This window comes from Salmo trutta, chromosome 36 (assembly GCF_901001165.1).
Source record: "Salmo trutta chromosome 36, fSalTru1.1, whole genome shotgun sequence".
In the NCBI taxonomy this organism is placed as follows: Eukaryota; Metazoa; Chordata; class Actinopteri; order Salmoniformes; family Salmonidae; genus Salmo; species Salmo trutta.
In genome coordinates this window covers 15536828-15561657 of record NC_042992.1, presented here as the reverse complement: position 1 = coordinate 15561657, position 24830 = coordinate 15536828, and the positions used below count along the sequence as shown (strand labels likewise).

At 43.0% G+C, this 24830-nt stretch overlaps 1 protein-coding gene across 2 annotated transcripts in view; it reads right to left on the bottom strand.

Annotated features, from left to right (window-relative positions):
• LOC115175528 (calcitonin gene-related peptide type 1 receptor) overlaps positions 1 to 24830 on the bottom strand; it is a 121195-nt gene extending 96365 nt beyond the window's left edge. For both annotated transcript variants that reach the window (XM_029734817.1, XM_029734818.1), the window contains exon 1: positions 24371 to 24830. The gene's annotated coding sequence lies outside the window, so the exon portion shown is untranslated. The remainder of the gene's footprint in view (positions 1 to 24370) is intronic.

The following is a 24830-nucleotide window of genomic DNA, read 5'->3' as shown; positions in this document are numbered from 1 at the left end:
GTAAGCATCTCTGGACGTAGTGATTTGGGAATAATGACCTTCTGACCTCTGAACAAGACGCCATTTTGCACGCTGATCTCATCTCGAAAGGTCCAGTATTCTCTCACTGTGAAAGGTGTCTCCTCTTTCAGGTATGGCCAACCTGCGAGAGCCATGGACTTCAGTGATTGTAGGTGTTCGTCCTTGTCAGTGTGTTGCCTGATCTGGGCTAGGCGGTGATCTGTGACGTTTAAGTAGTCTGCCTGATTGATCTGTTGAACATCTTGTTGTTCCTGCTGTAGCGAACAGATGGCCTGCCGCTGATAGGCAGTGCCTCTGCCTGTACATTGTGCCGTTGCCCTGCTCAGTGTGTCGCTGATGTACATCTCTGGTCCTGGCTTGTAAATGACCTTCAGGCTGTAGTTTTGCAGAGTCAGGAGCATGCTTTGAAGCCTCTTGGGCGCGTTGAGGAGAGGTTTACTGAATATGGCAATGAGTGGTTTGTGGTCAGTTTCAGCGGTGACCAGCTCTCGACCATATAAGTAGTGATGGAATCGCTGGCAGGAGAAGACGATGCTGAGGCACTCTTTCTCAATTTGTGCATAGTTCTGTTCGGTGGGGGTGAGCGCTCTCGAGGCAAACGCAACGGGTTGGCCTTCCTGCATAAGGCAGCATCCAAGTCCCCTTTGGCTGGAGTCACTCTGGATTGTGACAGGCTTCGTGACGTCGTAGTAGCGCAACACTGGCATGGATGAAGCCAGAGATTTCATCTCCTGCACCGCGGCCTCGTGCTTGGGTAGCCAGTGCCATGGTGTGTCTTTGTCCAGCAACCGGCGCAGAGGCTCACAGACTGCTGATAGGTGTGGCATGAACTTTGCAAGATAGTTTGCAAAACCGATGAGACGCTGTACGCCTTTTGCATCAGATGGGTTTGGCATGTCGAGGATCGCTCGGACCTTGTCTGGGTCCGGCTTCAGGCCTTTTGCTGAAAGAATGTGGCCATGGAAGTGAACGTCTTTCACCTTGAACTGTAGCTTCTTCAGGCCAAGACGAAGCTTAACTGATCGACAGCGCTCCATCAGTGCCAGGAGCTTCACATCGTGGTCGCGTTCTGCTTCATCGTCTGTGTCACCACAGCCTACGATCAGGACATCATCGGCGATGGGTTCAATGCCCTTGAGCCCAGCCAGTAACTCATGCTGCTTGCGTTGGTATATCTCAGGTGCCACTGAGACACCAAACGGGAGCTTGAGCCAGCGTTTCCGACCCCAGGGGGTCCAGAAGGTAGTCATGAAGCTGCTTTCTTCGTCCAGCCTGCATTGAAGGAATGCATCTCGGGCATCCACCAAGGTGAAAATCCTGGCCTTGGGAAGCTTGTAGAGGACATCCTCTAGTGTCGGCATGATGTAGTGGGATCGTTTCAGTGCTTGGTTCAGATGCTTTGGGTCGATGCAGACCCTCAGCTTCTCTGGTTTTTTTCACTATGACCATATTGCTGATCCAGTCAGTTGGTTCGGTCACAGATGTCATGTGGCCATCGGCCTCATACTTGTCCAGCTGGGCCTTCACAGCCACTTTCATTGCAATGGGCACATTGCGAGGAGCACACTGGACTGGAGTGATGCTCTCATCCACTTCAAAGTGTACCTCCCCAGGCACTGATTCAACGGGCATGTTGAATACATCGTCATATCTGCTGAGTAGTTGTTCTTTGGACAGGGGTCCATGCTGGACATGATCCACAACGTGCAGGTCATTTGGTACAGTGAACTGCATCAGTCCCAGGCATTCGCATGTAGAGCCTGAGAGGAGAGGATGTTGACTGGTTTTCACAATCTCAAACTCCAGCTTGTGTTTGCGTCCCCGAATAAGACATTCGGTCTCAAAGGTGCCCATAGAGCTCATTAGCTCTCCTGAGTACAGCTTTAGTCTAGTGTCGCTGGGCAATAGATGTGTGTCAGGTGCCAGATTGATTTTGTCTTTGTAGCTCATTACATTGCATGTAGCACCGGAATCCAGTTGACATTGTTGTTGCTTGTTGTGTAATCGTAGTGTCACAAACCATTTCTTCCCTCGAGTGTACAGCCCCAATGGATTCATGCATGTAAATGTCACTTTCACTGTTCAGCTCTGAACATGGAGTGATGTCATCAACACAGTGAATCTTGCCTTCACTCACCCTTCTTTTGCTTTTGAGACACACTTTTGCAAAGTGATTATTAGTTCCACAAGCTCTGCATGGTTTTCCATAGGCAGGGCAGTGCTCTTTGCCACGTGGGTGCGTATTCCCACAGTATTTACATGCTACTGGGCTCTCTGTGTTCACCGTTCATGGTGAATTACTCTGCCTCGATTGGTTTTGCCTGAATGTCTGCCTAGCAACAGCGTGAACAGTATCAACGTTGGAGCATGGTGTTTCGATTTCCATTGCTCTCATTCTCATGTCAGTGACTTCGGCAGTGCGGCACATTTCGATGGCAGTTACTAATGTTAAGTCCCTCTCTCTCAGTAGACGCCGGCGTGTATCCTCATTTGCAATTCCCAGTACTATTTTGTCACGAATCAATTCATCTTTCAATCCCCGTATTCACAAGTGGCGGATTTTTCTCTCAAACGGGTTACAAAGTTGTGTACTGACTCACCCTCTTCCTGTTTGCAGCTTCCGAAAACGAACCGCTCGTAAATTACGTTTCTGGCGGGTTTGAAGTAATTCTCCAATGCATCCAATATAGCCTTTGCATCACACTGTTGTCGCGCTGTGAGGGTGAGATTGTGCCGGTAGATATGCCTGCATTCGCTGCCCATTAAACTCCTCAGAGTTGCCGCTTGTACCTCGTTGGGTTTCTCATGTAGACCGGTCGCCAGCGCATAGTCCTCGAATTCATCCCTAAAATTGTCCCAATTAGTATTCCAGTCCCCTGTGAGAACCATGGGATTTGGTGGCGGAATGTTCGCTGCCATAGCGATGGAATAGGAGATCTCTTTGCCTTCAGTCATCGAGGTAGGTAGTGATGCTAGCTAACCAGCTAACAACTAGTTGATCAGTGTTGTGAGTAGGAATCGGCGTGTGTTCGCATATGGAACGTAACCGCGCCTATACTGTACTTAGCTACAAAAATAACAAACGTGTGGTTTTCGAGCCACTTCTGATACCATGTTTCAGTATGATATATTGGATAAAGTAATAAAGACAGACACCAATGTCTAGTTCAATAGCCTTGTTCATGCATTGTACAAATCCCTACACGCGGAGTCCGGGGAACAGTCCGGCTAGTCGATTACCTATCAACTAGACTCCGTAACAGTCTATGTCGTGGAAAGAGCAGGTGTTCCTAATGTTTTGTACACTCAGTGCACGTTCTGGATGAGTAATGTGTATGTTTACATAGAGAGTGGGTTGGCCTTATATTTGTGACAACGATGCCATATTTATGAGCATTCATGGGGAGGTTGGTTTAGGAGTGGTGCGTATGTATTGCGGGTGACATGTTTATTGTGTGTAAATAAGACGTCTTGAACGGCGGAGGTAACACATTCTCCATAATCCACACAATACCTGAGAGTCCCGTTCATTCCCCACTAAACTCAGCTCACATGTATTAGTTGTTCAGGTCAGGGGTAATCTGGTACAGGAGGAAGGTTAAAGAGGTAAATTACCTCAGTAAAACTTTTAGAACTGTCTGGATGACAGTCCCACTCACTCACTGCTATGATTGACCTTGGGTCTTATTATTCCCAGATGTGGGACCCCACTGACGCAAGGGAGTCCTCATGTGCTTAGTGTCACCCCCTCGTCCCCCCTACTGTCCTCCTCCCCAATCACTGAGTGACTCCTCCGTAATCTGATCCCCTGATACATGAAACTCTATATCCTCCTCTCCTCCTGATCCCTTGATTCACGAACTATCCTTTCCTCCTGATCCCTGATTCATGAACTATCCTCTACTCCTCTCCTCCTAATCCCTTGATTCACGAACTATCCTTTCTTCCTGATCCCTGATTCATGAACTATCCTCTACTCCTCTCCTCCTAATCCCTTGATTCACGAACTATCCTTTCTTCCTGATCCCTGATTCATGAACTATCCTCTCCTCCTCTATTCCTTTCCTCCTGATCCCTGATTCATGAACTATCCTCTACTCCTCTCCTCCTAATCCCTTGATTCACGAACTATCCTTTCTTCCTGATCCCTGATTCATGAACTATCCTCTCCTCCTCTATTCCTTTCCTCCTGATCCCTGATTCATGAACTATCCTCTCCCCCTGATATCCTGATTCATGAACCTATATATCCTCTGCTAGCTGGGTTCCAAGCAGAGTTCCTCTATTGAGACTTGTTCCATTTCAAGTGTATCCGTCTCCGCCTCGTCTTCCGCTTCTCCGCCCCATTTCCACATGTGATCCAGCTGCTGCTATTCCCCAAGAACCAGACAAGGCATATATTCAACGACGCAGCCCCCGGAGACTGGCCTGACAGCATAAAAAAATATGGAATAATAGAAAACGAATGGATGGAAAATGGCAACTGTAAGCAATTAACCACAGAATGACTTCTTTATTTTATATCTATAGCTTTATGGGCCCAAAACCTGTTGGGTGTGATTAAAATGGAGGCCTACCAAACAGCGGCAGCGTGCAGCGTTCTGCCGTTCTCGCCGAATGAGAGTTCTTTATCTAAGTCTCCATCTGGGAGTCAGATCCAGGTAAATTGGATTTGTACATTTGGTGCCGCATGCAGATAATGTATTTAGGAGGATAATACACAGCCATAATCTCCTGCTTGTGTTGGATACAAAAATAAATGTGTGTTTACATTTCTATTGTTTAACTTTGAGACTAGCTAACACCTGAATGGACAAAAAATGAAATAGAAAATGTTTCTACACCAATGTTGTTATTGTGAAGCCCAGCTTGGATAAAAGAGCTCAGTAACCCAGCTATCCTTTCAGGAATGGTTAAATATATGTATCAGGCATCCAATGACACAGTCCGCATTTTTATCCAAAAGGCCAATACTTATCTTGTCCAATAACATTTTTAAGTCCATTTTGTTAAAAAAAAAAAAAGTAAAATTCAATATTTACGGTTCATAAGAGCAAAAGCTATTGATCTGTTACTTGGCCGTTCTCCCATAGTTATTCTAACAGAGCACTGGGGGTTATTCCCTGCCTGAGCAGGCCTGGTCGATGTCCCAAATGGTACCCTATTCCCTTTGTAGAGCACTAGTTTTTACCAGGAACCATAGGGCTCTTACCAGGAAACAAGTGCACTATATAGGGAATAGGGTGCCTTTTGAGACACACTCCAGCTCTTTCCTATCCTTTCCTGCCCTTGAGAAGGAGCACCCTTCACTGTGAGAGCAGATTTTATTTTCTACAGAATGGAATGGAAGACAGGAAAAGAGAGGCAGGCAGTGTCAAGTACTCTGGTGGTGAGCCTCTTCAATGCAAGCCATCAGGCATTTACTACTCCATGTACACTTGATTCATATCACATCGGCACGCTATACGGCAACCCACGCATTTCCTTTATAAGCCAGCAGCAGAACCGAGGGTGGAGATGGGGGGAGAGTTACAGGGCTAGGGAGGGGGAGTAATATGGATAGTGGATACACTATGAAAAAGGATAGAGTTTTGTTTTAACAGGAGAAGGCCACGTTGGACAGTGTTTTGGAGCCTGAGGCTCTTCTCAGGCAGCATTGGGTGGAGATTTACAATGGGGGTTTTATGTTTGTGAGGGCGCCTGCTGAGAATAAACGAGCATTTCCTCCTTCAACACTTTGAATATGACAACATGGAATACTGTCGGGTCTCATAAGGCTAACTCCCAGTCCACCCTGCCATAACTCAGACCCATAAGCTTCTTTACGCGCCTGTCTGTGTTCTCTGAGGATAGAACCTTTAAGCACTCCCTTTTAGAGCGAGGCAATATCTCAAAATGAGCCAGATGGTTCCATCCTTCCATCTCCATTCTCTAAAAACATTTGGGCATTAACAGCTGTCCCGAAATACACTCAGGTTTTATATTTATGTTCGTCAGAGAACACAGTCGTGTTGTTAGTAACAGTCTGTATATTTAGGGTATTATTCATTCTTAGTAACAGCGTTCTGCATATTTAAAGTATGATTCATTAACACACTCACTAGGAGGAAGCAATAATGGGCCCAGGTCAGAAGCAGTGCACTGAACGCCCTGGTTGACAACTCTGCAGTCTGATTTACATGTGTGTGATTGTACTCTGTGCTGATGGCATTGGGACACCTGGGACGCGGAGGTGGTGTTGGAATAAAAAGGAAGATTGACAGCTGTCTGGGGATTTTTTCCTCACTATCTACAGTACCAGTCAAAAGTTTGGACACAAATCAAAATATATTTTATATTTGAGATTCCTCAAAGTAGCCACCCTTTGCCTTGATGACAGCTTTGCACACTCTTGGCATTCTCTCAAACAGCTTCATGAGGTAGTCATATGGAATGCATTTCAATTAGCAGGTGTGCCTTGTCAAAAGTTTAGACACACCAACTCGTTCTTTATTTTTACTATTTTCTATGTTGTATAATACTAGTGAAGACATCAAAACTATGAAATAACACATATGGAATCATGTAGTAACCAAATATATTTTATATTTAGATTATTCAAAGTAGCCACCCTTTGCCTTGATGACAGCTTTGCACACTCTTGGCATTCTCTCAACCAGCATCACCAGGAATTATTTTCCAACAGTCTTGAAGGAGTTCCCACATATGCTGAGCACTTGTTGGCTGCTTTTCCTTCACTCTGCAGTCCAACTCATCCCAAACCATCTCAATTGGGTTGAGGTCAGGTGATTGTGGCGGCCAGGTTATCTTATGCTGCACTCCATCACTCTCCTTCTTTGTCAAATAGCCCTTACACAGCCTGGAGGTGTGTTGGTGTGACGATCGTCAAAATGAGTAGACCAAGGTGCAGAGTGCTCATGATAAATATTTATTAAACTCAGAACACTAAGCAAAACAACGGAAAACGAACGTCACGTTCTGCAGGCTTTACAGAACTGTGCAAAAACAAGATCCCACAACACCAGGTGGGGAAAAAAAAAATACTTAAGTATGATCTCCAATTAGAGACAACGAGGACCAGCTGCCTCTAATTGGAGATCATCCCAAACAAAACCAACATAGATATACAAAACTAGAACATAAACATAGAAATACAAAACATAGAAAAACACCCCCTATCACACCCTGACCTACACTACCATAGAAAAATAACAGCTTACCATGGTCAGGACGTGACAGTTGGGTCATTGTCCTTTTGAAAAACAAATGATAGTCCCACTAAGCGCAAACCAGATAGGATGGCATATCGCTGCAGAATGCTGTGGTAGCCATGCTGGTTAAGTGTGCCTTGAATTCGGGCGGCAGGTAGCCTAGTGGTTAGAGTATTGGACTAGTAACTGAAAGGTTGCAAGATGAAATCCCCGAGCTGACAAGGTAAAAATCTGTTGTTCTACCCCTGAACAAGGCAGTTAACCCACTGTTCCAAAATAAGAATTTGTTCTTAACTGACTTGTCGTGTTAATAAAATAAAATTCTAAAGAAATCACAGACAGTGTCACCAGCAAAGCAAATCTCAAATTTAGACTCATCAGACCAATAGACACATTTCATAGTTTTGATGTCTTCACTGTTATTGTACAATGTTGAAAATACTAAATAAAGAAAACCCTTGAATGAGTAGGTGTGTCCAAACTTTTGACTGGTACTGTACTGGAATTCGTTATCTAAACAGTGGTGCTGCTGCATAGAGATTCACACAATTATACTGTTTACCTGTAAATAGAAAAGGTTTCTATTGCAGCTTCTTTCTCAGCTGTGACAATAGGATAGAGAAGAATAGCATTCGAACTAACATGGAACCAACATGTTAGTACAGTCACAGTTCACGCAGAACTATTTTATTCCATTTTATTTTACCTTTATTTAACTAGGCAAGTCAGTTAAGAACAAAATCTTATTTACAATGACGGCCTACCAAAAGGTAAAAGGCCTCCTGCGGGGACGGGGGTTGGGATTAAAATATAGGACGAAACACACATCACGACAAGAGAGACACCACAACACTACATGAAGAGAGACCTAAGACAACAACATAGCATGGCAGCAACACATGACAACACAGCATGGTAGCAACACCGCATGACAACAATAACACCAGTACATTGATATGTTTCTGTGATGTTGAAAACATCGGAAGTACATGGAGAGTTACAATATGGATGAAAACACCATGTGTGCCGCAGACCTGGGCTTCAAATATAAAAAAAAGATGTATTCAAATACTTGGAACGTTTGCTTGCCTTCTGCCTGAAGTGCCAGATGGGCAGGGTTTGCAGTTTTTTTTTACTTTCCTGTTTGTTTCTTAAGCCAGGCAAGCTCAAATGTAGGTATTTGTAACCCAGTTCTGGTGTACAGTATCTCACCAGGATAACAGTCCACACTTGTGAACCCCAAATACTTGCAATACCAGACTGTTAAACTCTGGTCTAGGACTAATAGGACTTAGTTTTTCTCTCAGGATTTTATTCAGGAGATGTTGTTTTTCTCTCAGGATTTTATTCAGATGTTGTTTTTCTCTCAGGATTTTATTCAGGAGATGTTGTTTTTCTCTCAGGATTTTATTCAGATGTTGTTTTTCTCTCAGGATTTTATACAGGAGATGTTGTTTTTCTCTCAGGATTTTATTCAGGAGATGTTGTTTTTCTCTCAGGATATTATTCAGGAGATTTTTTTCTCTCAGGATTTTATTCAGGAGATGTTGTTTTTCTCTCAGGATTTTATTCAGGAGATGTTGCAGACAGTCAATCATCTGTAAATCCTATACACTTCTTCTTGTAAATCCACCCTGCTTCCAGCTCTGTGGGTAGTAATGCTTGCACGATCACGACATCCTCTTTTTGCTCTACTGCAAGGCAATGAAGGCATGCAGCTGTGTTGGGGTGGCAGACAGCTGTCAAATATCCTATAATTGTCCCTGTATTTTCACAGTTGTCTGCTCTTTGATGTCAACAAAGGAAAATAAATAAATAAATGTAATTTAGTTAAAGGAACAAAAGTGCACTTTTCTTGCCGACAAGCAAATTCTGTTCTGACAGTGCCGCCATTTTGATTATCCCTGGACTGATTTTGTATTGTTTCGCTCTTCTGTTTCTAGGTAGACCCCTTGATTTCAGGCCCTTCTCTAACATTGCATAATAGTTATTTTCAAGGGGATAAAAAGTCCATGATTTCAGGCCTATTATACAGATATCTACGTTTGAATGAGGGCTGAGGGCTATTATAGGGGGAGAATAACAAGTCCTTTCATTTAGCCAACCTTTCCTCTGTTTATACTGGTTTATCCTTCCCTCTGTCTGTTGATTTCCTTTGACTTTTTTACCAACGTATATCTCATCTCTCAGCGAGTGACATTTGTTCTTCTCCTCTCCAAAAGCAGACAGTCATAACTATTATGACCCAGAGTGACGTATTGAATATTGCTGCTAGAGCTTTAGGCCATTTAGGCCGTGAAAGGGAAAACACAGACAGGAATGACATCCCGATGATTGTACAGCAACAACAAAAAATAACATATACTGTACGAGTGTATCCATTTTCCTATCTCAGACAACAAGTGCACAATATTGCCATCTTCTTAAAATCAGAACTGAATTATAAGGCAAAGTGTATTATGCCTGTTTCACATAGTTATTACTAGATAATAAAAAGGTTGGCCTCATAGTGGAACTGCTAAGACAGTCAGAAATATGAGAATGTGATCAAAACAGCACAACAGGTATGGCTGAGCTGCCGCTGTCCTAAAGCTTTAGGACTGATGGGCCACATCCAGTCAAACCAAGATTAGGCCTCAGGGTCAAAAGCTGAGGATCTAGGAGAGATGATAGAACTGCGGACTAGATGGAAAGCCAAATAGGTCAGAAATCCTACTTAATCCTAACACTCAATCTTGGGACTCAAATTGAGAGGTTCAAAGCTTCAAAGAGAAAGTACGCAGACATGCTCAAGGATAAATATAGGTGCACAAAGGGAGTGTGTAAGCGCTGTGGGAAGTGCAGCGCTTGGTGAATGGAAGCAACATTGGTCCGATAAATCAGAGCAGGTAGGAGGCAAAAAACTGCCAGAAATAGCTCTTTTTGCGTACCAAATGGCACCCTATTCCCTCTACAGTGCACTACTCTTGACAGAGTAATGCAATATATAGGGAATAGGGTGCCATTTGGGACGCAACCTCTGTGAGAGTAGAGAAGCAGACAGAGCCCAGTCAAGTCAATGGAGACTCGAGGGGGATGTCAGTCTTCATGCAGTATGGCCAAGGGGTAGGCTACACACCGACTAACCTTAATGACTGTTATTGGGCTTCTCCCCCCCCCCCATGGAAAGAAGCACCCCCAACTTACTTTCCGAGGAAAATCTTTACCTAATAATGCATTTACAAGTCTTTCTCTCTGAAAACAAGACAGACATATTGCTTGTGTACCATAAAAAAAAACAAGAATCGTCCAATGTTCATTCCATGGAAATCTCTTCAACATGTATTTTTAACTAGCACAGGGGAATACAAAATACCTGCAAAAGTAATTTCATATGCAAATGGTGAGCGTGCTTGCAAACCTGGCAAGCACAGCCATGAGAAAATGATGACAGATATAAATTAGGTACGGAAGGAGAAAAGAGAGGCTGCGGTTGGGTTAAACAGAATTCAGAGGACGGAGTGGTATCATCTCATTATTCTGTTGGCTCCCTGAGCGTCAGTCAGTCAGCATGCCAGCTACCACCAAACCACAGGATTTATTGCCTGCATGGTTGCTCTCTCTCTCTCTCTCTCTCTCTCTCTCTCTCAATTTCTTACTTTTCACATTTTCTCTTTCCCTTTCGTTTTCTATTTCCTTTTCTCTCTCTATGTCTGTCTGTCTGTCTGTCTGTCTGTCTGTCTGTCTGTCTGTCTGTCTGTCTGTCTGTCTGTCTGTCTGTCTGTCTGTCTGTCTGTCTGTCTGTCTGTCTGTCTGTCTGTCTGTCTGTCTCACCTTCTCTCTCTCTCTTTCTCTCACTCTCTCTCTCTCTCTCTATTTCTCTCTCTTTCTCTTTCTCTCTCACTCTCTCTCTTTCTATCTCTCTCTCTTTCTCTCTCTCTCAATCTCACTGTGTGTGTGTGTGTGTGTGTGTGTGTGTGTGTGTGTGTGTGTGTGTGTGTCTTCTCCACACTCTCATATACACATTACCGGTGGCTAAACCATCCCATTGTGTATGCTAGGGTTTATACAGGGTATACAATATGGTTGTTCCAGCTTTTATGTATTTTCAGGGACAGCCAAATAAGGAATCCCTGAATCAGCGTGATAAACCTATTCTTAACACCCAGTTTCCTTCACAAATGACAGAGACATGAAAGGCGTATAGAATGCTAGTCTACTAATACACGTACAGTTCAGCTGTGATTCTGACATCAACCTTTTCTCTTCACTGGCCTTTTTTGATTTTGCTAAGTCATTTAAAGATGTACAGCTAAAATAAACCATTGAAACTCACCATGATTATAAACCTACATTTCACTTAATTTTATGACAAAATAAAATAATAATAATAAAACGCTTAATAAAAGCATTGCAGTAAATCTCACTCCAAATGAGTGATGGTTCCAAAAAGTGAATGTAGCTTGACACTAGAGTGTTCTGGTTGTGTAGTTCTGCTCATTGTCAGGCAACACAGACAGTTCAGCTGCATCGGACCCGTTGGGAAAGAGTCACGCTAGAAGACAGCCCAGCTCTGGACCCTTTCTCCCTGGCCAACTAATCCTCATAATTAATCACACCCATAAAACAAAACATTGAACCTATTTGCCACATGTTCAATCACATGTTGTGTCAACAGTCAACACCACATTTCTTTAGCGGGGAATAGAAAGGACCTGGTTTCTATAGCAGATTCGTCAGTCACACGAGATCAGAGCGGAGCTGCCACCGCATTCCCAGTCCTGGAACGTGGCCACGTTGAAAGATTTCCCAAATCATTAACGAACAGCGCCAGCAGCACATTCTTCCCCAGTTCAATCGTGCATGAATAATGGATCTAATTCCATCAAAATATAATAATTGATCTCGTTCTAATGGCCTGTTCTATTTCTATGGCTCTAGCGTCCCCTATTCACTCTAGTGCATTCTGCCATATCGACCCCTACTGGTGACGTAAGAGGAACTACATGTGACGACAACACTGGAGTGAAAAATCTATTATTAACTGGATTATTGCTATGCCTTTCCGAGCCATGTTCTCATTCACAGAAAAGCATCATGTGAGAGCGGCTTTTGATCCACACAACATGCCACGCAGCATCAGATGTCTGAATGGGGACGTTGTGTCCCAGAAGAGAACATCAGAAAGAAAGAGGACATTTACCTCTATAGTCTTAGACAGACCGCTAGGAGGTAATAGAGAATTGGTAAACTTGCGTTTGTACCACATACCTTTAATCCAGGATCCTTTCATGTCACAATGAGAAAGGTTTTTGTTACGGTGGAATGTTCAATCAAAGGAATTACTTTCCATTTAAAGAAGTAGCTTCCACATGAGAAGGGGAGCTTAAGCCCCACCCTCCTCAACATATATGTCATCGAATTGGAGAGGGCACTAGAACAGTCTGCATCACCAGGCCTCAACCTGGCTGCACTTCCTAACCTCCTGCGAAATGTATGACCATATTAGAGACACATTTTTCCTTCAGATTACACAGACACACAAAGAATTAGAAAACCTGTTGCCACAAGAAAAGGGCAACCAGTGAAGAACAAACACTATTGCAAATACAACCCATATTTATGTATATTTATTTTCCCTTTTGTACTTTAACTATTTGCACTTAATATGACATTTGAAATGTCTTTATTCTTTTGGAACTTTTGTGAGTGTAATGATTACTGTTCATTTTTATTGTTTATTTCACTTTTATTTATTATCTTCTTCACTTTGGCAACGTTAAAATGTTTCCTATGCCAATAAAGCCCTTAAATTGAAATTGAAATTGAAATTGAGAGCGAGAGAGGGAGAGCGAGGGAGAGGGAGAGAGAGAGGGAGAAAGAGAGGGAAAGAGAGAGAGCGAGGGAGAGGGAGAGAGAGGGAGAAAGAGGGAAAGAGAGAGGGAGAGCGAGGGAGAGGGAGAGAGAGGGAGAAAGAGAGGGAAAGAGAGAGGGAGAGCGAGGGAGAGGGAGAGAGAGAGGGAGAAAGAGGGAAAGAGAGAGGGAGAGCGAGGGAGAGGGAGAGAGAGGGAGAAAGAGAGGGAAAGAGAGAGGGAGAGCGAGGGAGAGGGAGAGAGAGAGGGAGAAGAGGAGAGGGAAAGAAGAGAGGGAGAGCGAGGGAGGAGGGGAGAGAGAGAGGGAGAAAGAGAGGGAAAGAGAGAGGGAGAACGAGGGAGAGGGAGAGAGAGAGGGAGAAAGAGAGGGAAAGAGAGAGAGCGAGGGAGAGGGAGAGAGAGGGAGAAAGAGGGAAAGAGAGAGGGAGAGCGAGGGAGAGGGAGAGAGAGAGGGAGAAAGAGAGGGAAAGAGAGAGGGAGAGCGAGGGAGAGGGAGAGAGAGAGGGAGAGAGAGAGGGAAAGAGAGAGGGAGAGCGAGGGAGAGGGAGAGAGAGAGGGAGAAAGAGAGGGAAAGAGAGAGGGGAGAGCGAGGGAGAGGGAGAGAGAGAGGGAGAAAGAGAGGGAAAGAGAGAGGGTGAGAGCGAGGGAGAGGGAGAGAGAGCGGGAGAAAGAGAGGGAAAGAGAGAGGGAGAGCGAGGGAGAGGGAGAGAGAGCGGGAGAAAGAGAGAGAGAGAGAGAGAGCGAGGGAGAGGGAGAGAGGGAGAAGGGAAGAGAGAGGGAGAGCGAGGGAGAGGGAGAGAGAGAGGGAGAAAGAGAGGGAAAGAGAGAGGGAGAGCGAGGGAGAGGGAGAGAGAGAGGGAGAAAGAGAGGGAAAGAGAGAGGGAGAGCGAGGGAGAGGGAGAGAGAGAGGGAGAAAGAGAGGGAAAGAGAGAGGGAGAACGAGGGAGAGGGAGAGAGAGAGGGAGAAAGAGAGGGAAAAGAGAGAGGGAGAGCGAGGGAGAGGGAGAGAGAGAGGGAGAAAGAGAGGGAAAGAGAGAGGGAGAGCGAGGGAGAGGGAGAGAGAGAGGGAGAAAGAGAGGGAAAGAGAGAGGGAGAGCGAGGGAGAGGGAGAAAGAGAGGGAAAGAGAGAGATTCTCAGTGAAGCCAGACACATCCATACAGTTGCGTTCCCTGTGTCCAAAACAACCCTTAAAGAAATTACTTTCACGTGAGAAGGACAGACAGACAGACAGACAGACAGACAGACAGACAGACAGACAGACAGACAGACAGACAGACAGACAGACAGACAGACAGACAGACAAAATAACCCTTTTAGTGAGGCGGTTCCTGTTGTGATCTCATCTGGCTCTGGTGACTGACAGATGACACATCTAAAATCCAACATATGTGCATAACATGCATAACACTTTTACAGTGCCTTTTAAAATTAAATAACTATAATAATTAATACCTAGCAAATTGTAATTAAATTGTAATTAAGTCATGAGCACTGGGACTGTACATGAAAGGTAATTAATGGCACTTTGATCATTGAAATGTATCTTTATAGAAATACTGCATTCCTAGCTCTACTGAGAAGATAACTACGTAACTTGACTTCTGTCTACTCTCGCTATTCTGCCTTAACCTATTTCTAGTCTCAGATGACGTATTTACAAATGGTCATTGAAGGGATGCGTTTTGTGTTTTTCTGTTTGGTTAATCTACAGTATGTAAAGGGTCAGTGGGTCCAGATATGCTTATCTCATCAGGAGCTCTTCTCTTATCTGCGCCTGGCGTAGGTATTTTCTTTAAACATGTTGGTCTGTCAGTGAGGAGAACACGTGCCATTCACTTTACACTCTTTCTCTGTTTCTCTCTCGCTCTCTCTCTCTGTCCATCTCTCCCTCTGTTTCCCTTTTTCTCTCTCTGTTTCTCCCCCTCCCTCTGGACAGCTAAGTAAGTACGGTCTAAATTACACAACTAGTAACTAATCACTAGATGGGGTCTGGCCTATTTCTTTTTACGGGCAGTAAAGCAATCTGCAGTGGATCTTTTAAGCTAACTTCCCAGGTCTGTCTAGGTAGAGATACACTGCACAGATTCAACTAAGATCTTTCCTTTTCTGTGGAGAAGTAGAAACAATTCAGTCTTAAAGCATTTGTGTTTCTGATGATACTGTTGATGCAAATAAATCAGAGCTCTTTAGCAGTGTTGGGAAGACTCAGGGGACATTTGATTCTAGAAAACTAATGATGACAAATGGCCATTGGTTGTGTGACATTGATCAGAAGAGAAGGCAATAAATCCATCTCAGCCAGAAGCTGTTTGGTGTTCACCAGCAGGCCAGTGCATTTTTCTTTATCACATTGTATTTCTTGCAATAAAACAACGCTGCAAGTGTGGCAAAAGTAGCGATTATCTTTTTAAGACATCATAAATCAACTTTTCCCCTCACATTCTTCCATTGGCACTAAAATATATGTCGGATGGGCCAGGAAAATGTTGATAACCACATGAAACCACTTCCCTGGTCCTGAATCTGTGACTTGGCACTAGGGTGAGCATGCCACAAGTGAAATGATGTCATTCTAGACTTGAGCCGAGTTTTGTACGTCTTTAATGATCACAGACACGTTGGTGTATTTTTGAGAGTTTGATAGGCTGATAATAACATTTCATAAACTGCTATAATATATTTTTGCAGACATTTGGTAGGAGTTCCTACCTGGAGTTTCATAGTTAGTGTGCATTGTATTACTTTTGAGTTATCTAGTATGATTTATAATGGATAAAACAATTTGTTAACAAAAATCCATGAAAAATAACAATGGTCATTCATTCTATATTGGCAAATCAAAAACAGTTTATTCCTAATTCTTTCATATGATTTCACTCACTTTGATAAAGTACAGCATATTACAACAGATAAAAAAATACAAATAACTATGACCATTCCATCTATTATGTCAAATTCAAAACAGCGTATTCTCAATTCTCTCCAATTACTTCACCCTCTTCGATTGAAGTAGTGTTTAGTACAACCAATTAAAATGAACATAAAACATGTCAAGATCTTTAGAAGAATTCATAGAAGATAAATCAAGAAAATAATCCCGTAGATTGAACCCAGAACCCTGTATGCAGACATGTATGTTGATTCAGTATAAGCCTTCTATATATGATAATGCATCTGTGGATCATAACTCATGAGCTTTGATATCCTCCTTTTTCAAGAAAAACTTGTTCACATTCTTTTAGTGTGTGCTTTCAATTATTACCAGGAGAGAAGACCTTTCCAAAGAATCCGTTCTTACCCTCCCTCCCTTTCCATCTCGGAGACACAGTGATGTGCTTTTCTAACGGTTTCTCCTTTTCTCCTCTATCACTCATCCTCTCAACCTGACAGTGAATGGCAAAGACAGGCAGAGGCAGCGGATATCATTATATATCAACATCATGAGAAAACGACCTCATTGTAATCAAAGGTTCTATCTCTCTGAACATGGCAGACATTTTGAAAAAGTCTCTGGAGAACTTTTAATTTTCAATACAGTTTTCATTAATACAGTTTGGTACCAAATGAGATAGCATTACTGGGGTTTCAAAGAGAACAATTTGTAATGTGAATTAAACGTACCAACATTTTGTCAAATGCTGAATAAATTAGAAAAATATTCATCAAAAGATCAAACAACTTGCTGATATGCAGAGTAGGCAAGATTCATATTCATGTATAAATAAAAACAAAATTCACCCTTTGTCCTGAATGAAAAAGTCCCATATGTAATCATTGAGGAAGTAGCCTTATACTTGTGTCTGGCAGAAATGGGAAAAGCGATTAAATAAACATTTGTGGCTGGAGATTAGCCGAGAAGCATTATGATTCCCTTCTGCACTGAGCTTTCCAGTATAGTCTTTTGGGTGTTGGACTAACTGGGCTGCATTTGGATGTAGTGGGGTGTGGATAAGCAGAGGAGAACAGAGCTAGGAGCACGGTCCGGCGATCACAGACACACAGAACTAAAACAAGCACCAGAGCTGGGAAGAGAGCCTCAGAAATAGCATCGCAGGAGTTTGGTGTGTAAAATAAAAGACAAACATTGAGGGTGTGAGATGGCAAAAGAGAAATAAAGAGAGAGAGAGAGAGAGAGAGAGAGAGCGAGAGAGAGAGAGGAGAGAGAGAGAGAGAGAGGAGAGAGAGAGAGAGAGAGAGGAGAGAGAGAGAGAGAGAGAGAGAGAGAGAGAGAGAGAGAGAGAGAACAGTGTCAGTGTACAGAGAGGACGCTAGTTATTTCATGACAAGCTCCCGGTCTCTCGTTAAATAGTTAACAGAGAAGCATGCTCTGGTTCTGGGACAAGCCGGGCCGCTATATTGCTCTGACAAGCTTGTTTAACGGTAGCCAAGGGCCTATTCGCCACTGACTATGGTTAATAATACTCAACAGACCCTTTTATTGTTGGTTGTTTTCTTAGGCTGAGTTGATGCATGTTAGAGCTGCAATGTAGAAAACAATAGCTTTTAATCAATTGTTTTTAACCAATTCTAAAACCAATACATTTATCAAGTATGGAGAGTATATAGAGATTTTATACCACAACATTGGTGCATAATTTCCATTGCTACCAATGGAAATTGGTAGCATATTGATTTTGGCAGAGACAATTCCACTGTGTAAACAGTGTTCACATAGCAGTAGCCTAAATTAGATTACAATTGGTGAAGTATACAAACCGTTTTAATAATATTTTTGTACATTTGACAAAATGTTTCTAAAAACTCTAGCTTGTCTTCAGTATCCACTTTTGTTTCGTTCTCAAAAACCTATCCAGAAGAAATAGCCCCCGCACAGACAGGAGATTAAGAAGGTTTAACAAAGAATATTGATCCATTCGTCTGCGTCTCAAATGCACCCTATTCCCTACATAGTGCACTACTTTTGACCAGAGCCCTATCAGTCCTAGTCAAAAGTAGTGCACTATATAGGGAATTGGGTGTCGTTTGGAATGCAAACTTCCTTTGAAGTCACCAGGACAGGCCCTTGGGCTCATAATCAATAGAATATAAAAAACCCATCTGGGGATGATTGTTCCTGGTGTTCCAAAATGTGCCAAGATGGCAGTTACGTATAGGTGGCCAGGCAAAAAACAATCAATTAGGAGTAGGAAAATCAATGCCCATTGAGGGATTATCCGGACAGAGAGACTTGGAAAGGGGAAGCATAATCAGTCAGAATTATAAATGTCTCACAATTGTTAATGAATCGCTGAGAGAAATGAATTATAGAGAGAGAGAGAGAGAGAGAGAGAGAGAGAGAGAGAGAGAGAGAGAGAGAGAGAGAGTCAATGAAGGCGATGAAAGCTCTAAAGAAATTCACAAACAATTGTGTTTCCACAAAGACCCAAACGAGCATACTCAACAAAAACGACCTTTAACTACCCTTCTGCTCACTGAAAATAAGCATTTTAGATTGGATACATTAGGTGCTTTGTATCAATTCTGCAGTATGAAAGCATGGTTGCTGCAGCTGTACAAGCAAATTGCCTCTGTGTAGGAGTGAATTTGGGCTTCCGAGTGGTGCAGTGGTCTAAGGCACTGCATCTCAGTGCAAGAGGCATCATTACAGTCCCTGGTTCGAATCCATGCTGAATCACATCCTGCTGTGATTGGGAGTCCCATAGGGCAGTGCACAATTGTCCCAGGGTAGGCTGTCATTACAAGTAAGAATTTGGTCTGAACTGACTTGCTTAGTTAAATAAAAAGTATTTGTCCCTATGAAGGGAACAGCTAGGCTGGGTTCTGAGTCTGTCATCATGTTTTTATGATAAACACATTTCAGAATTTTTTTTATTTGAATGAACTTTACACCTTTCACAAATAGAAAAATGCCTCGAAGTAAAATCACAGCCATGCATAGAACTCCCTCATTTGGAGTACATTCCATCTGAATCATCGCCTATGTCTCTACTCTGATAAGCTCTGCATAGGATCAAGGATGATCGCAGCACTCTGCTATTCACACAACTGTCGTGTACATCAGCTCCACCTACTGATGCACACGAGGTGTTCAGTAGGGCTGGTATTATCACAATACTTGGGTACCGATACGATATGTATTGCAATTCTCACTATTCTAAACTCAGCAAAAAAAGAAACGTCCTCTCACTGTCAACTGCGTTTATTTTCAGCAAACTTAATATGTGTAAATATTTGTATGAACATAACAAGATTCAACAGCTGAGACATAAACTGAACAAGTTCCACAGACATGTGACTAACAGAAATGGAATAATGTGTCCCTGAACAAAGGAGGGGTCAAAATAAGAAGTAACAGTCAGTATCTGGTGTGGCCACCAGCTACATTAAGTACTGGAGTGGACTGCAGCAGATTTGCCAGTTCTTGCTGTGAGATATTACCCCAGTCTTCCACCAAGGCACCTGCAAGTTCCCGGACATTTCTGGGGGGAGTAGCCCTAGTCCTTAACCTCCAATCCAACAGGTCCCAGACGTGCTCAATGGGATTGAGATCCGGGCTCTACGCTGGCCATGGCAGAACACTGACATTCCTGTCTTGAAGGAAATCACGCACAGAATGAGCAGTATGGCTGGTAGGATTGTCATGCTGGAGGGTCATGTCAGGATGAGTCTGCAGGAAGGGTACCACATGAGGGAGGAGGATGTCTTCCCTGTAACGCACAGTGTTGTGATTGCCTGCAATGAGAACAAGCGCAGTCCGATGATGCTGTGACACACCGCCCCAGACCATGACGGACCCTCCACCTCCAAATCGATCCCGCTCCACAGTACAGGCCTCGGTGTAACGCTCATTCCTTCGACGATAAACGCGAATCCGACCATTACCCTGGTGAGACAAAACCCCGACTCGTCAGTGAAGAGCACTTTTTGCCAGTCCTGTCTGGTCCAGCGACGGTGGGTTTGTGGCCATATGCGACGCTGTTGCAGGTGATGTCTGGTGAGGACCTGTCTAACAACAGCCCTACAAGCCCTCAGTCCAGCCTCTCTCAGCCTATTGCGGACAGTCTGAGCACTGATGTAGGGATGGTGTATTCCTGGTGTAATTCGGGCAGTTGTTGCCGCCATCCTGTACGTGTCCCGCAAGTGTGATGTTTGGATGTACCGATCCTGTGCAGGTGTTGTTACACATGGTCTGCCACTGCGAGGACGATCAGCTGTCCGTCCTGTCTCCCTGTAGTGCTGTCTTAGGCATCTCACAGTACGGACCTTGCAATTTATTGCCCTGGACACATCTGCAGTCCTCATGCCTCTTTGCAGCATGCCTAAGGCACATTCACGCAGATGAGCAGGGACACTGGACATCTTTCTTTTGGTGTTTTTCAGAGTCAGTAGAAAGGTCTCTTTAGTGTCCTAAGTTTTCATAACTGGGACCTTAATTGCCTACCGTCTGTAAGCTGTTAGTGTCTTAACGACCGTTCCACAGGTGCATGTTCATTAATTGTTTATGGTTCATTGAACAAGCATGGGAAACAGTATTTAAACCCTTTACATTGAAGATCTGTGAAGTTATTTGGATTTTTACAAATTATCTTTGAAAGACAGGGTCCTGAAAAAGAGACGTTTCTTTTTTTGCTGAGTTTATATGTATTGTGATTCGATACTGTGATTTTATTCCGATTCGATGTTTGAAAACATATTGCTCACCATATGTCTGCTGCAGAGGGACAAGAGAGAGCCATGAGAAAACGAGTTTTGATCAGTCATGGAAATAAAAGTGCTGAAAACTAATTGGCTCCTTATTTAAAAAGAAGATGGAGAACAAGCTATGAAGGAAAAGTTTTGGTGCAGGTACAGCCAACTACCCTTTTTGCGATATTGTCAAAACAATACGATATGCTATATTATCAAAAATAATATCTCGATATGTAACTGTAGCGATTTTTCCCCCATCACTAGTATTCAGTATATTATAGACACTGTAGTACTGGAGAGTATGGGGAAATTAAATGCTAAATGCTGATCTTGGATCCGTTTTGCATTTCCCCCACTAATGGTTAATGTTAGGAATGAATAAGGGGAAGCTGATCCTAGATTTGTACCTAGGGGAAACTTCTCCCTGGAGCGAACGTTAGGTAGACACAGCGTGGGCAATCACTGGAAATTGTTCACCGCTTAGGGTGTGGAGAACTGGCGCACCGGGACTATCCAAAAATAGACCCAGAGAGAACAGCTCCTCTTTGTGTTGGAGCAGATTAATGAATAAGGAAATGTTAAGAAAACATTTCACTACGGTGTCATTTCATGGGTAGGTTGCAGACAGCCGATCGTGTTGCTCCAGGAACATGAGTGATATGCACTAATTTGAAAATCCCAGCACACATTTGAAACACTTACACATGTAATGTAATAACCACATCATATCATCGCTAGCTCTGTAAATGTCTTTACTACATTACGGGGACTTAATCAATGTTTGTGGGAGCAGCTGCATCCACACATCCGCGAGAACAAGTATCCGAAAGTATTCTCTCACACTGGCTTCATGCACTAATGTGTATTTTATAATGGAAAAACATCCACACGTCATTCTGGCTGGCTAACGTCTTGACTTAGCCCGTAGTACAATTTGATGCTGTGAAATTTTACAAGGTCAATAAAAGAGGAAGACAAATAGAAAACGACTACAAGATAAGGTCGCACAAACTTCGTCTTAGACACGACCTACACTACGCAAAAGGACAACATGTGTCCTCTTGCTCAGTTGTGCACCGGGCCTCCCACTACTCTTTCTATTCTTGTTAGAGCCAGTTTGCGCTGTTCTGTGAAGGGAGTAGTGCAAGGCGTTGTACGAGATCTTCAGTTTCTTGGCAATTTCTCGCATGGAATAGCTTTCATTTCTCAGAACAAGAATAGACTGACGAGTTTCAGAAGAAAGTTATTTGTTTCTGGACATTTTGAGCCTGTAATCGAACCCACAAATGCTGATGCTCCAGGCACTCAACTAGTCTAAAGAAGACCAGTTTTATTGCTTCTTTAATAAGCACAACAGTTTTCAGCTGTTCTAACATAATTGCTGAAGGGGTTTTCTATTGATCAATTAGACTTTTAAAATGATAAACTTGGATTATCTAACACAACGTGCCATTGGAACACAGGAGTGATGGTTGCTGATAATGAGCCTATGTAGATATTCATTTACATTTACATTTTAGTCATTTAGCAGACACTCTTATCCAGAGCGACTTACAGTAGTGAATGCATACATTTCATGATACTCCATAAAAAAATCTGCCATTTCCAGCTACAATAGTCATTTACAACATTAACAATGTCTACACTGTATTTCTGATCAATTTGATGTTATTTTAATGGACAAAAAATGTGTTTTTCTTCCAGAAACAAGGACATTTCTAAGTGACCCCAAACTTTTGAATGGTAGTGTATGTCTTTGTGTCCTGTGTCCTTGTCTGTGTGTGGAGGAGGGAAGTGGGTGGGGTGGTGGAAGGGTAGGGTGTGTGTGTGTGTGTGTGTGTGTGTGTGTGTGTGTGTGTGTGTGTGTGTGTGTGTGTGTGTGTGTGTGTGTGTGTGTGTGTGTGTGTGTGTGTGTGTGTGTGTGTGTGTGTGTGTGTGTGTGTGCGTGAGAATGTACGTGTATCCCTCTCTCAATCTCACGCTCTCTGTGTGTGTGTGTGCCTTTTCAGGGCATGAGAGCACTGAGGTTTAACTGTCATTTTAATTTGATCTCCCTCCTGGCTCTCTACTTTCCTGTTAGTCTGGCATATTTGCCGCTCCACTCATCACTGATCAGACAGCTGATGTATCACTCCCCAATCTCACAGATCGAGCAACCAGACGTATGCAACTGAGCTCCAATTGTGTGTTCGTGTGTGTTTCTGACAGTATCCCATCATATATGTGCACATCGCCCCTTCAGCCCATCATCCCATCTCAAATCAATGCCCGTTCAGACAGACCGACAGACAGAGGGTAATACATTTCCTTAAACATGATTACATTAACAGAACTAATCTATTCAACAAGGCATCACATCCGGATTTAGCCACAATAGCCGCCTGTGTACTTTCTTCTCCTTCTCTGGTCAATGTTAGTGCGCTTTGTAGGGAATAGGGTGCCATTTGGGACGTAGCCTGACTGATTCTCTACAAGAATGGATTTGATATAAGTAACCTACGGAATGACATCACTGATTGCTAATGATCTTCTTCATCAATATGCTAAAACAATGTATAAGGGAAATGGTTCCAGGTTGTGTCATGGCAGTTCTCTTCTCACTATCAAACCGTCTAAGTGGACACGTTGTGGTGCTTGGATAATACCACACTGATTCTATTTTAGCCTGGTGGTTGACTATGTTAGACTTTCGGTACATTGACAACAGCCACAGTCTCCCCAGGCGCAATCTCATCTCCTTTACACACTCCTCATGAGCGGCAAAAGTGCTGCTTTAGGCACAATGTTTAATGCTCAACTGGCTACTTTGATTCACATGTACAATGATATGCTCCTGTAAATGGCTCTGCTAGACCACTGATCAGATCATACATATACATCTGCCCAAATGACTGAGAGGGAAAGTGGCTATACAGTATGGTATGGGAAGGGAAAATTGTAGGCTAAGCTATGTTTTTTACATAATCTTTGCGAGAATGTCTTCAATCAGCATATTTCACATGCTGAAACAGAAATCTAGAATATGTGTCAGCAGCATTAGTCGATTTGGGAGGAATGGGTGTGGGCTTTTAAGGTGTGAAACATTTTAAAAGTCAATACAGCTTTTCATTTTGTGATTTGATTTGTTATGATATTAAATAAATGTCACATTCCTATAAACCATGGTAAATTGTGTGAGACCGATTGCTTGATATGGTCAACGAAATATGCCATCCCATTGACTAATAACTGATGAGTGTAGAGGAGCTCATCAATCAGAATCCAACCTACACATATGCCCTTTTATGGTCACAGATAAATTCATAAAACATTTACCATTGTGCCTCTTTGGTGTTTTTAACATTGTATTCCCTTGGTCTCATTCCTTCCATATCAGCCAGTATTATGAACAGAGTAGGTGGAAAGCAAGGTTCACTGGCATCTGTTCAGCACAAGCTGTACAGCGGAATATGAAGGCGCAAATTATTTATGTAAAATTGCAAAATGTAACAATGATCAATGACTATTGATTGGCAGGCTATGCGAGTTATTTTTTTACCTAATTTTAAGATTGTGACAGTCACGTTAAAAGAAGTAAATGAATCCAAATAGGAATGAAATAAAATAAATGCAACAACACAATTTAAAGCTCTTACCTTGTTAAAAATGGGTTGAAAGATTACAGTTCTGTAAGGGGTCCAATAGGGATGTATTTCAGAAGAGCCCGGTGGTGCCAGGCTATGTAGACAGAAAGCTTATTCTGAGACTGACTTCCATCGTCCGTGATTCTATTTAACTTAACCAAATGGACATTTACAATATTTTTTCAACCGGAAAAGGAATATCCACTCGAAAATCAAATAACAATAAAATCAATCAAGTGCGACAATTGCCATTGTTGATTTCATTGCAGCTATGAAAGCTACTTTTTATGACTGACGCGTGGATTACGTTTTTGCGGTGATAACGCGCCAGTCTGTTCGCGGTAAACTCTGTGACACTTCACCAACCGGTAATCCAAGTGCATCTAACTGCCTCCCGTTTCGCGGAGTTCCTCCTAGGATTGTGACTGCCTGGTGGGTTTCAGCACTGTGTTAAAGACTCACAGTGGCGAGG